Consider the following 14,874-nt stretch of genomic DNA (forward strand, 5'->3'; position numbering starts at 1 on the left):
GGCATGGGAGGTGAAGGAGGCAAGGGTGAGACTGCAAAGTTCAGAGACAAATGTACAGGAGGCTTCTGGAAGCGCTACTTAAAAGGAAGTATTTCTTTGAGTCTGGAGTCAATGAAGATGGCAAACGTGATCAACTTCTCCAGCTCAGTGGGTATATCTTGGGCCGCTATCTCACCCATTGTAGCTCTGGTTGTATGTTTAAGGTCATTGTCCTGCTGGAAGGTGAACCTCCGCCCCAGTCTCAAGTCTTTTGCAGACTTTGCAGGTTTTCTTTTAGGATTGGCATTTATTTGGCTCCATCCATCTTCCCATCAACTCTGACCAGCTTCCCTGTCCCTGCTGAAGACAAGCATCACCACAACATAATGCTGCCACCATGTTTCACCGCAGGGATGGTGTGTTCAGGGTGATGTGCAATGTTAATTTTCTGGCACACAGTGTTTTGCTTTTAGGCCACAAAGTTCAATTTTGGTCTCATCTGACCAGAGCACCTTCTTCCACGTTTGCTGTGCCCTCTACATGGCTTCTCGCAAACTGCAAATGGGATTTCTTGTGGCTTTCTTTCAACAATGGCTTTCTTCTTGCCACACTTCCATAAAGGCCAGATTTGTGGAGTGCATGACTAATAGTTGTCCTTTTGACAGATTCTCCCACCTGAGCTGTGGATCTCTGATGCTCCTCCAGAGTTACCATGGGCCTCTTGGCTGCTTCTCCAAATATGCTCTCCTTGCCCGGCCTATCAGTTTAGGTGGATGGTCATGTTTTGGTAGGTTTGCAGTTGTGCCATACTCTTACCATTTTCGGCTGATGGATTGAACAGTGCTTTGAACAGTGTTTTGTTTCATTTTATACTTTCAAACCATTGTCTATCATGTTCCCCATTCATAAAACTGTAGTCATCTCATGTCATAAGTCCCTTGCCTCATTCTCACTGCTTTGTAGAAATGTCACCATATCATTTGTATGTATTCGTACTCATTCGTTGGGATTTGTACCTCATTCGAGCCCAGTCGCGACTTGTGGCAGCCCTCTGCTTGGGGCCATTCATATCTAGCTGCCTAGGGGGGACGAACGTTACGAATACATGTAACTCACGCTACAAGCCACTTCCGAATCAAGTCGCATCAGTGCTGTATGTCCCAAAACCTGTGCTCGACATACCACACCTCCTACTAACCCCCATACCTCCTACTGACCCCCTACACCTCCTATTAAATACCAAACAACCACTTACAACCAATCTGAGTCTAGTCGCATCATCGGCACAACGATTCGGATCCTTGGCATACAAGTCCCATCGTTACTCACACCTACAGCCGATCCGCATCTAGTCGCACCATTGGCACAATGATTCAGATCCACGGCACTACAAACCTTACCATTACTCACACCTACAGCTGATCCGAGACTTGTTGCATCATTGGCACAACAACTCGGATCCTCAGCATGCCAAAACACTGACAGCCCGATCTGAGTCTAGTCGCATCATTGGCGCAAACTATTCAGATCTTCGGCACTACAAACCCCACCGTTACTCACACCAACAGCCTGATCAGAGTCTAGTCGCATCATAGGCGCTACGATTCTCAGCGCTACAAACATCAACCATTACTCACGGGCGGCATTAAGCAAATAAATACATCATGACTAGGCCGCATTCTACCTATTCTCCCACCTGACAACCTCCCTGGCTGCCTACCTCATGCAGGGATGCACCTCAGGATTCCACAACAGCCTCATCACGATGCCCCACGTGACTTCAAGAACCTACTCTCAGCTGTCACTGACGAGTCAGCCATTGGCGTCTTGTTACAAACCAAACTGAACCGGGGGTACATGATCGTCCCTTTTACAAATCACCTTTCACCATCTGGAGATTCAGCCCTATTGGGCTTGTCAAGGGCATGTATTCTAATAAACTTTGTGTATGATTTGTCCACGCCTCATTGTTCTCAGATCCCATGTTTGAACTCCCTAATACCCTCAGAAGAATTTTCCATTAATATTCGTCATCAACCTAGCCATTCAAGCTATCGTTAGTATAGGAGTAGGCTTGGCAGTCCAGACATCTCAGACGCTTTCAAATTACTGGCCATTGAGCCATCTCTCTAGCGATGGCATATTGATCAAGTTTAAAGACTTTTGGTACTAGAAAAAAAAAACCAGCCATGGCTGTTCAATACGTTTGCCTAGTCCCTTTCCTGGAGCCTGTCAGAGCAGGCACGTTGGTAGAAAGTCATCCACTATCTCAATGACTTCTTAGACATCTAAATAACCGGTCAGCCCCCAGTCTATGTTGACAGCTTAAGAGGGGCCAGCCTACCTCTTGACAAGTTGACCTGCATCAGGTCAGTCGTTCACACCTTTACCCTTACTCGAGGGTTTACCAAGAGACAGCTACAATACTTGCTGGGCATACTTGATTTTGCCATGAAGATCATCCCTCAAGGACAGTCCTTCATCTCACCCCTCTTAGTTTCCTCTCGCAGGTGCATGGTCCCGACCAAATTCCTAGGCTAGACACAGCAGCAATAGCGGAATTTGTCAACATGGGACGAATTTCTCACAAACTGGAATGACATATCAATGTTCTTTCCGACAGCATCCTCTTTGTCACTTTGGGTAGCCACGGACACCGCAGCTTCTACAGGCTTTGCGGCAATTTTTGGCCATCATTGCTTGCAGAGCCATGGCAACCAGAAATCCTCCTGATCCTCGTGTTCAGGCAGTCCTTCTAACTATCAGAACTCTACCCCATTGTGACTGCAGCTCAAGTCTGGGGCAGCACCTGGGCAGGGCAAACAGTGACGTTTTGCCACAGTCAATCGGGCCACAGCTAATATCATAAATATAGGCAGGTCCAAATCGCTAGCCATCATGTCTTTCTGGCACAGGCTTGTGCAACTATCCCTGCAGCATCAATTCAAAGTGTACTGCATCTATATCCCAGGCAAGTGCAAAGACTCGGCCGACACACTATTCCACTTTAACCTTGCGTCATTCTTCTCGTAGGAACCTGGAACCGACCCGACCACATCTCCTATCCCACCTTGGTCACAGCTGACACTGGATTAAAGCAACACCTACACGATGCGACCCACCTTGTAAATCAGTCATTATCCTGCAACACCCTGTAGGCCTACCGTACAGCCTGGAATTCCTACGACAGGTTCTTAGCCCCAAACCCCTGAGCAGTGTCGGGAGATCTTAAAACACATCCTGGCTTTCATATCATACTGCCACACGCAGCTGGCTCTATTACATAATACCATCAGACACTACTTAGCTGGCATCCAGCATTTTGCCTCCTTACAGGACCCAGCAAGCCATCCTTGTTCTCTGCCCATGCAGTCAAAACAATCCTATGCGGTATCCACAGACAGAAACCTCAAACGACGCCATCTGATACGCCATCAGAATCATGTCATCCTGCACCTCATAGTGTCCAAAAATGCAACAGTCCGGTCCCCAGCTTGAAGGTGTGTTTGCGGTCATTATGTTGGAATAATGCCCTGCGGCCCAGTCTCCAAAGGGAAGGGATCATGTTCTTCTTCAATATGTCATAGTACATGTTGACATTCATGGTTCCCTCAATGAACTGTAGCTCCCCAGTGCCGGCAGCACTCATGTAGCCCCAGACCATGACACTCCCACCACCATGTTTGACTGTAGGCAAGACAGACTTGCCTTTGTACTCCTCACCTGGTTGCCACCACACACGCTTGATGCCATCTGAACCAAATAAGTTTATCTTGGTCTATCAGACCACAGGGCATGGTTGCAGCAATCCATGTCCTTTGTCTGCTTGTCTTCAGAAAACTATTTGCAGGCTTTCTTGTGCATAATCTTTAGAAGAGGCTTCTTTCTGGGACAACAGCCATTCAGACCAATTTGATGCAATGTGAGGCGTATGGTCTGAGCACTGACAGGCTGACCCCCCCCCACCCCTTCAACCTTTGCAGAAATGCTGGCAGCACTCATATGTCTATTTCCCAAAGACAATCTCTGGATATGACACTGAGTACATGCACTCAACTTCTTTGGTCGACCATGGCATGGCCTGTTCTGAGTGGAACCTGTCCTGTTAAACCACTGTATGGTCTTGGCCATTGTGCTGCAGCTCAATTTCAGGGTCCTGGCAATCTTCTTATAGCCTAGGCCATCTTTATGTAGAGCAACAATTCTTTTTTCAGATCCTCAGAGAGTTCTTTGCCATGAAGTGCCATGTTGAACTTCCAGTGACCAGTATAAGAGAGTGAGGATGATAACACCAAATTTAAAACAGCTGCTACTAGTTGCTACATTCACACCTGGGACCTTGTAACACTAATGAGTCACATGACACCGGGGAGGGAAAATGGCTACTTAGGGGTGTATTCACTTTTGTTGCCAGCGGTTTAGACATTAATGGCTGTGTGTTGAGTTATTTTGAGGGGACAGCAAATTTACACTGTTATACAAGCTGTACACTGCTACATTGTAGCACAGTGTAATTTCTGTGTTGTCATGTGAAAAGATATAATAAAATATTTACAAATATGTGAGGGGTGTACTCACTTTTGTGAGATACTGTATATCTACATATAGATCTATCTCTCTCTCTCTCTCTCTCTCTCTCTCTCTCTCTCTATATATATATATATATATATATATATATATATATATAGATATAGATATAGATATGTATAGATAGATATAGATAGATATATCTATATATCTATATATAGTATTAACAGCTATAAATCAGTTTAAATGTAAAAAATTATGAACTTTTGGTTTATATTGGTTTTGACACTGTGTGAATGGCACTGCTTTGATCAAAATAGTTGGTCATAAACTATATAACTGCTGTAGTGGAAAAAGCACAAGCTATCTGATCTACAGTACATGCTGATCAATCATTTATACATGCTGACATTTGCACACATGACCTAATAGTTAATATAAAATCGCTATAGTGAAGTGACTCTGCACAGTTGGAAGAAGCATGCACACTGCCTTTTATGCAGAGCCATTTGTGTCATATACCTGCTGTTCTATGTTGAACCCCACCATGACTCAGCAGACTTCTAGCGCAGAAAGTGTGTTAGTGTATAAAGTCACAGTAAATGATTTATCAAAGTTCCATAAATATAATAGCCTAGACAGCTGAATCTATAAAGACCCAGGGTAGATGTTTTAACAGATGATCAGCTGCTGAGCAGTATTGGGCTATAAAAGAATTTACTAATCATATCTGCAGAATGCTTGGTGGTCAATTATCCCTGTCTTACTATGTCCTTGGGTATCTGAAACACACAGAGAATGCAGGCCACTCAAAGATCGATATTGTATTTCAGCTCACTGTACCTTGTGACTAAGCATTAATTGTGTTAAGTATAGGCTCTGGCAGACTGTCTTTTAAAAGAAAGCAATTTCTATGGATTTTCCAATCCATGGCTTGCTTGCAAAGAGTAAAAACTGAGAATCTAACATGAGTTTGAGTAATACTGAAAGGTAGAGACTGCAAAAATTAAGGGACTTACAATTAAAATGACCAAGTTACATATTATCACTTATGTTCCCTTCTGAAGATTTCCAATGCACAAAGCTGATTCATTCATGTGAAAAAGTATGCCTATGGTGAAAATCTTAAATGATTTGCCAGCAGGTCTACAGCTTCCCTGCACTGATGGAGGAGTGGACAGTAGCTGGAGTCATCAGTATTATGTGTAATGACAATTTCTGGCTTTCCAAAGTCTCAAAGCCATCTAGAGCAGTGATGTCTAAAATAGTAGACTCAGAAAATATGTAATTAAAGCCTAATCTATAAACTAAATAGTGCCTTGTGCACCAATTACCATACACACCAGTCTTGATTCCAAATGCGCCTTTCTAAGCCAGACCTTGGAAAATTGTGGCCCCGGGGCCACACCCAGCCCTCAATGCCTCCACTGTCAGCATGCCTCTCTGAGCCTGTCAGGTTCCTCATAGAGGAAACGAACAGGTTCAGAGGGGCACGCCGACAGATATCCTTGTAGAGAGCTGCAAGAACTGGAAGGAAAGAGCGCAAGAAGTAGATCGGTATAGCATAGTGACTCAGTTCTGGTGGTAGAACGTTGCCTAGGAGAAGTCCTTATGCTCTCCTACCACTCTGCTGCCTAACTAAGTTCTTCCTGTGTTAGCTCCTGTGTACTGCACACTCCAGGAGTCATGAAACTGTTCTTCCCTCAAATAAAAACAATGTAAGTTCCAAGAATTTGTATGGCTATATTGGAGCATATTAATACCTCCAATATGCTCCAATTTGTCCATACAAATTCTTACATTGTTTTTATTTGTCTGTTTAACAGAGTTCCTTACTGATGCAGGCTTGCATTAACTACTTATTCAAACTCCAATTGTTTGGGGATTTTCTAAAACTACAATAATGTATAACAGCCTTCTCTAGCAAACCCTCTGAGACAATGGGTTTACAGTATAATATTGTAACCATAAAAATAAACATAGGGTAACATAATTAATCATTTAAGCCCCTATTTCTTTATATTTTACTTTGTACCTTTTAGGCTCCATTAATGCTCTATACTTCTTTTATGACACACTGATACTCCTAAAATGCAGTCTGTTAGGTGGTAACATCTTCATTGTTTTATGGAATCCTGTTTGCATCCAGGGTAAGATGATTTATCAGCTGACCTACTAATTATGATTTTGACTGTATAAATATATAAGATAGTGTCTTTATTCTGTTGCATCAATGTTTGTATTTCTATACATTAATATTGGTATGAATTCTATGAATTTAAGCTATAATGTTATTTTTCTGTTTATAGTGATATTGTCATTTGATTGTGAAACATATTGAGCGGAAACCACTGTACATACATTAACCACTTTAGCCTCGGACCATTTTGCTGGCCAAAGACCAGACCACTTTTTGCGATTCAGCACTGTGTCGCTTTAACTGACAATTGCGCGGTCGTGCAACATGGCTCCCACACAAAATTGACGTCCTTTTTTTCCCACAAATAGAGCTTTCTTTTGGTGGTATTTGATCACCCCTGCGGTTTTTATTTTTTGCGCTATAAACAAAAATAGAGCGACAATTTTGAAAAAAAGCATTATTTTTTACTTTTTGTTATAATAAATATCCCCCAAAAATATATAAAAAAACATTTTTTTCCCTCAGTTTAGGTCAATACGTATTCTACATATTTTTGGTTAAAAAAATCGCAATAAGCGATTATTGATTGGTTTGCGCAAAAGTTATAGCGTTTACAAAATAGGGGATAGTTTTATGACATTTTTATTAATAATTTTTTTTTACTAGTAATGGCAGCGATCAGCGATTTTTATTGTGACTGCGACATTATGGCGGACACATCAGACATTTTTTACACATTTTTGGGACCATTGTCATTTATACAGCAATCACTGCTATACAAATGTAGTGATTCCTGTGTAAATGACACTGGCAGTGAAGGGGTTAACCAGTGGGTGGCAGTGTAGGGGTTAAGTGTTCCTAGGGGTGTGTTACTAACTGTGGGGGGCTGGCCTTTTTTTAGTGAACACTGATCTCTGCTCCAATTACATGGAGCAGAGATCAGCGTCACTTGTAGCTAGGCAGAACGGGGAGATGCTGTTTACAATGGCATCTCCCAGTTCAGCCCCCCCGTGAGACGATCGCGGGTATGCCCGCGGCGATCGAGTCCGTGGGACCCGCGACCGGACTCACAGGGGTCCCGACAAGCACACGAGCCTGCTGGCGCTCTTGCGATGGCAGGGTGGCATTTAATATTGGACATACCTGTACGCCAATATGCCTGCCCGTGCCATTCTGCTGACGTACATCGGCGTGCGCTGGTCGGGAAGTGGTTAAGACCGCATGAAATTGTTGTTGATGGTTTTAAAAAATGTCTGATTTTAATATTGGATTTATATGATTTTATAATCTTTTGTATATCGATACATTTGTTTACTATATGTTTATGTATTTACAAACCTTTTCAGGTCCGAAATGAAGCAGAATTTAAGTGGTTGCAAACCCCATTCATGAAATCTGACCTGGGCACATATATCTGTAGTGTTTACTTATCTCTCTCCAAAGAGTGGCATGCTGCTCTGTTCCTCTGTTATTAGCAGAGTCACTTCTGAGTTTTCCAACACACGAGATAACAGTAGATAAAAATTTGTGTTGGGGATGGTTCTTAGCGATAGATAAGCAGAGAGCTGGTCTATTCAAAGTACAGCTCTGCATGTTCCTTTGCTCCTCTGCTTATGTGGGGGGGGGTGTACCTTTCCTCCGATCAGCTCTCACACAGTGTATGTTCAGACTCCATGCCCACTGCTGGAAGAGGAACACAGATTTCTAGCACGATGCACACTTTATAAAGATTGTAGAAAGGGAAAGACTGGAGATTTACATGTAAAACTTATGTAGGGAGATTTGTTTCATCTCTGTGTATCATCTGAGGCTGTTCACTTCACTGGGTATAGGAGAGGGTTTACGACCACTTTAAGTTTGGCCCTCCACAACAGTCTCAGTTTCCCTTGTTGCTCCTTGGGAAAATCAATTGCCCACCTATGTTCTAAGCCATTTTGCGGTCTAATGCATCAAAGTAAAGCCAATATCCTGTCCTGGGGACCAGACATTTTTCCCTGTTTCTTATCTTCTTGCATACTGGTCACTGTCTCTGTGAATTTTCCTGACTCTGGGGCTATACTGAGCCAACATAAGCAGATAGTGATGTGGACATCCAAAGAAAGACCCCAGGAAGTAGAAAGAAGATAGATGAATCATCATGTGATCAGGGCTTCAGTTAAGTAAAATGGGCATTTAGTTTTTTTTGTTTTTCTTTATACCAGTTAGTTGGAGGAGGGTGGGAGCTGGGGGCTTGAGGGGGTTGCTAATCCTGAAGTTGGGCTCTTTAACACAATATTGCCTTTGCTGTGAGAGGAGAACCAATGAGCTGTTATCACTAAAGTAATTTATTAAACATCAGGATAACAAATTATGTGAGTCAGAGCCATAAAGCGTAACAGAAACAGTTGTGTTTCCCGTCCTTTGCTGCTCGGACAACTTCTGAAAATGAATATATTTCATAAAAAGCCTTGTATTATACACAAGTAACGCTGAAAATATATGGACCTTGTAAACAGATAATCTGATGCACTAATGGAGCCTAAAAGCTCCAGTCTTGCAAATCTTGTATTTATTTTAAAAAAACAAAAAAACCTAGGAAGTCTTTTGTTACAAGGATATGAATAGTTTATAATGCCAGGTAAATTTCATTCAGACATGAAGAGAAAATGTTTTTCTTAAGCTGATCAGTTTATCCTAGAGGAATTTGTCTGGGAAAGAAATGAAATAAGAAAGGATTACTCAGCGTGATTTGTCTTCCATACTGATAAGTGAAATGTCTTCTACAATTGCAACTTTTTTTATTCATACACAGTGGAACAGCTGTACTTTTCTGGTGATTCTCTCGTAAAAAAAAAAAAATAATATAAAAAAAAACACAAAACGCATAAAAATAAAATGTCCACCCACACTGCAGGGGTTAACTGCTTGCCTATTACAGTGAAAGGTGTAACTGCACTGACCCTAAATAATATATGTGTCTTACCACAAAAAACATGAACAATTTTTATCTGTGATTCATCAAAAATGAATAAACTAATTCATCAAAACAAAATTTTCTAAAATAGTAAAAATAAAAAATCATTTGTGCAACAAACAGTCCCAATAATTCTCTTCACAAGCTGGTTATCCAAATCCCACATGCACAAATTCACATCCGTGATTGGAAAACCTTTCACCAATTCGTGATACACCAACACCTTCTAAAATGGACACTCATCAGAAACAAGGAAAAAATGCGCCTTTGGTTTATGCTGAGTTGACCACTCCACTCATAAAAGCATGTCTGAAGATTCCCAAATTGGCTGCCAGTAATCACTGGTTACACCTCAACATTAATCTCAGGATCTCATAAAAAGTATGCAGCCATCATTGCGCAACATGTTAAAATGTATTCAATCAATAAAATAGGTATTATCACAAATACAGTGCCTATAGACCACCACTAAGTCTTTCCAGCAATGCTTTTTAGGGCTCGCTAGCATCGTTCCATCTTCTGGGATCGGCATGCTGTCCAAGCCTCGATATGGTACGGGTTAAGGCAGGAAGTGACGTCGGCGTTACACAGAAGCCTCTACGCATTTCACATCCAATCATGCATCTTTAGGAAGCTTTTTGTCACCATTTCTTTGTGCATGTGCTGACCATGTCTCTTCATGTGCATTACCCATCTGCACTGATTATGAATAACACCAATCCCAGCCATCCCGTGCAGACAACCGCAATTCTGGAACTACAGAAACTTTTCTCTTCTCCTGTATTTCCTTTGGTTAGCCTTCTGTACTTCCTGGCCATTGAAAATGGCATTTCTGGGGGGCAGCCACGTACCAGTAGGCTAGGTGTGCCTGGCCCTGGCTGAGTCTGTGCTATAGGTGACGCTACACTGAGCTATATTCCCTTGCTTTTGACACAATGGGTTCATTTTTGTGATACACAGCCCTTACTGATGCAGGCTTGCATTAACTACTTATTCAAACTCCAATTGTTTGGGGATTTTCTAAAACTACAATAATGTATAACAGCCTTCTCCAGCAAAGGAGTAATATAATTAATAATTTAAGCCCCTATTTCTTTATATTTTACTTTGTACCTTTTAGGCTCCATTAATGCTCTATACTTCTTTTATGACACACTGATACTCCTAAAATGCAGTCTGTTAGGTGGTAACATCTTCATTGTTTTATGGAATCCTGTTTGCATCCAGGGTAAGATGATTTATCAACTGACCTACTAATTATGATTTTGACTGTATAAATATATAAGATAGTGTCTTTATTCTGTTGCATCAATGTTTGTATTTCTATACATTAATATTGGTATGAATTCTATGAATTTAAGCTATAATGTTATTTTTCTGTTTATAGTGATATTGTCATTTGATTGTGAAACATATTGAGCGGAAACCACTGTACATACATTAACCACTTTAGCCTCGGACCATTTTGCTGGCCAAAGACCAGACCACTTTTTGCGATTCAGCACTGTGTCGCTTTAACTGACAATTGCGCGGTCGTGCAACATGGCTCCCACACAAAATTGACGTCCTTTTTTTCCCACAAATAGAGCTTTCTTTTGGTGGTATTTGATCACCCCTGCGGTTTTTATTTTTTGCGCTATAAACAAAAATAGAGCGACAATTTTGAAAAAAAGCATTATTTTTTACTTTTTGTTATAATAAATATCCCCCAAAAATATATAAAAAAATTTTTTTTCCCTCAGTTTAGGTCAATACGTATTCTACATATTTTTGGTTAAAAAAATCGCAATAAGCGATTATTGATTGGTTTGCGCAAAAGTTATAGCGTTTACAAAATAGGGGATAGTTTTATGACATTTTTATTAATAATTTTTTTTTACTAGTAATGGCGGCGATCAGCGATTTTTATTGTGACTGCGACATTATGGCGGACACATCAGACATTTTTTACACATTTTTGGGACCATTGTCATTTATACAGCAATCACTGCTATACAAATGTAGTGATTTCTGTGTAAATGACACTGGCAGTGAAGGGGTTAACCAGTGGGTGGCAGTGTAGGGGTTAAGTGTTCCTAGGGGTGTGTTACTAACTGTGGGGGGCTGGCCTTTTTTTAGTGAACACTGATCTCTGCTCCAATTACATGGAGCAGAGATCAGCGTCACTTGTAGCTAGGCAGAACGGGGAGATGCTGTTTACAATGGCATGCCCATGCTGTAGGTGAGAAATATCTTGCTAAATTGACAACTTTGTGTAAAAAAAAAAAAAAAATGTCATTCTGCATTTTCCAAAAATATGTAGAAAAAAATAAAGTCTTCAAAAGACTTATTAGGGTTCTTAGAAAATAGACTGTCTACTTTCCAGAAATGGGTAATTTTAGGGTACTGTGCCTGCATTTTAGAGCCTCAAAAAATGTGATTGGGCAATCAGTACATCAGTAATAATCAATTTTCAAATATATACACCAAAATTTTAGGCAAGTGTGAAAAAATTAACAATGCTTGCAGAAATAGAGGCAATAATTGTTTGTTTTTATGAATTAATAAAATGGAAAGTAAGTGCAAGAAGATAAATCCAAATTAAATCAATTTAATTTGGTGTGATATCCTTTGCCTTCAAAACAGCATCAGTTCTTCTAGGTACACTTGCACACAGTTTTTGAAAGAACTCGGCAAGTAGATTGTTCCAAACATTTGGAGAGCTAACCACAGATCTTCTGTAAATGTAGGCTGCCTCAAATCCTTCTGTCTCTTCATGTAATGCCAGACAAACTCGATGATGTTGAGATCAGGGTTCTGTGAGGGCCAGACCATCACTTCCAGGACTCCTTGTTCTTCTTTATACTAAAAATAGTTCTTAATGACATTGGCTGTATGTTTGGGGTCATCCATCTGCTGCAGAATAAATTTGGGGCCAATCACATGCCTCCCTAATGGTATGTCATAATGGATAAGCATCTGCCTGTATTTCTCAGCACTGAGGATACCATTGATCCTGATCAAATCTCAAACTCAATTTGCAGAAATGTAGCCCCAAACTCGCAAGGAACTTCCACCATGCCTCACTGTTGCCTGCAGACACTGATTATTGTACCACTCTATAACCCTTCAGCAAACAAACTGCTTCCTGTCACAGCTAAATGATAAGTTAATAACTGTGTTTCAACATGCACATGAAATTGATGATCATTAGCACCTGCTTGGTATAACTGGTTAATTATACCCCTGACTCTAATTCTACAAAATCCCTGACTTTGTGCAAGTGTACAAAGTGTGCAAGTGTAAGAAGTGATGCTAGTTTGAAGAGGAGGAGCCAAGAACGTTGGTGGGGGACTCCAGAAGAGGAGGATCTGGGCTGCACTGTGCAAAACTATTGCACAGAACAGGTAAGTATGGCATGTTTATTGTTTTCATTTAAAAAAAATTTAAGCTTTGCAATCACTTTAATCTATGGTACAGAAGCCTCAGACTAGGAGAAGGAGGGGCAATACTTAGTGACAATTGGACATCCACATTTTTATGCATTATGAAGAAACTAGTTCAAGGATAAAAAGCAGAAAGAGGAGTTCATCCATTTGTAGATACTCCTTCTCTCGCCAATCAAAATCTGAAGACAGGGAGGTGATCAAGCTTTGTTGTTTAACTGCAGCAAAGAAAAATGAGGTGATCGGGGTTGTGCAATATGAAAGGGCTGTTTAAATCTCAGGATAGGATAGACATAAATATAAATTCTTTGGTGGGTCTAATGGCTACTATATATGTATTTTATCCACACTACTAAAACTGACAAACTTTAGTCTTCTCCCATTGGTTGGTGGTCCTTGATGTTGCAAAGAATGGCATAGACATGCTGACATCAGCATTGCTCTCTGCATCAATATACAGTGAATGCACATTGAATGCAGGACACAGTGGTGACACCCCTCAGGGTGTAGATCCATAACTCTGCACTGAATGATATTATTGCAGCTAAAATAGATTTTTTCTTAAACATCTAAGGGGACTTGCAAATTTGCCTGAATTTGGGCTGGAAAATACATGAACATGAGTGTTTGGTGCTGGGTATACAGAGGATTTCCTCCATTTCATACTGCAAAGAGAATCCAAACTACATCAGAGTGCCCAAGCTACACAATTTTAAAGATATCTGTAACATAATATGTAAAATGCATTGAAAAAAATGTGTAGAAAATGTCTGCTTCATAACTAGATTTTAGCTGTTATTTTTTATGCCAAGGTTACAAATTAAACGGGGAATCTCATAAGCTGCTGTCATAGTTTTTTCAAATTCTTATCAATCTGTCTAGTGTTATCAGTCTGAACACTTTAATAAAATGTACTGAAAATATTACACTTAGCATTCTACACAGGGCAAGAGACTATTTCTTGATAAAGATAACATATCTCTCCATTTATATGTCTCTATGTCCCCTGGATTTATACCCAACCTTTTTTAAATATTAAAATTACATTATACATCTAGTTTTGTCTTGTATAACTAATGACCTATTACTAATAAACGTATGGAGTTCAACAGAGTGGATATTTCTATATAATGCTCTATAAAACAGTCTACCTAATTCGCTCAACTTTGTAGAATGCATCTGTGCCCCATAGGAGAAAGGAAAAGGGACAGTTGCTTTGATGCTCCTATCCACTAGAAGTTCATTACATGTCTAACCTGCCTTTTTACTCAACTTACAATATATAGTGCATCAACATTTTTTTTTTGTAATTCCAACAAAATAAATAACAAAAAGTTGCATTTGCAAAAATAGTGCACCACTAGGTCACATGAAAAGGCAGGCTTGCATACTCAATGGCAATACAATAAGGTCTGCACAGCATCAATGAGCACCCAAGAAATTACAATATGCAAAGCAAGCGACTACCGACAGGAAACATGAAAGTCTGAGAAAAAGGTGCCAGGTGGGAGTTTCCAAAATGTACAGATGAAGTGCAGCATAAGAATGCAAATGCATTCAAAATTAAAAAATAAAATAAACAAGACTGGGTTACATTAGAGTGGCCTCAATGGCTATAATAATGACCCAGGCCAGATGGACTAAATAAAATTGGCCGAGTAACTATCTAAACTACAAGGGATATATCACCAAACTTCATGAAGGGTATGGGAGGAGAATAAGGGAGGTAGGGGTAGGGGGCAGGATCACCATTTAAGTAAAAATCAAATGCCCTCTTCATAACACATTTCTCTACGTCAAATACTTTGGTCAGGGAAAAATACTGTGCCAATAGCAATAGCAAGATAGAA

At 40.4% G+C, this 14,874-nt stretch overlaps 1 protein-coding gene across 1 annotated transcript in view; it reads right to left on the bottom strand.

The window, feature by feature from the left end:
* The window catches only part of SLC9A9 (solute carrier family 9 member A9), a 1,026,444-nt gene that overhangs the window by 827,796 nt on the left and 183,774 nt on the right, over positions 1 to 14,874 (bottom strand). The window lies entirely within an intron of this gene.

The sequence above is a fragment of the Lithobates pipiens genome, unplaced genomic scaffold (genome assembly GCF_037356315.1).
Source record: "Lithobates pipiens isolate NorthernLeopardFrog02 unplaced genomic scaffold, aLitPip1_a1.2 Scaffold_18, whole genome shotgun sequence".
Lineage (NCBI taxonomy): Eukaryota > Metazoa > Chordata > Amphibia > Anura > Ranidae > Lithobates > Lithobates pipiens.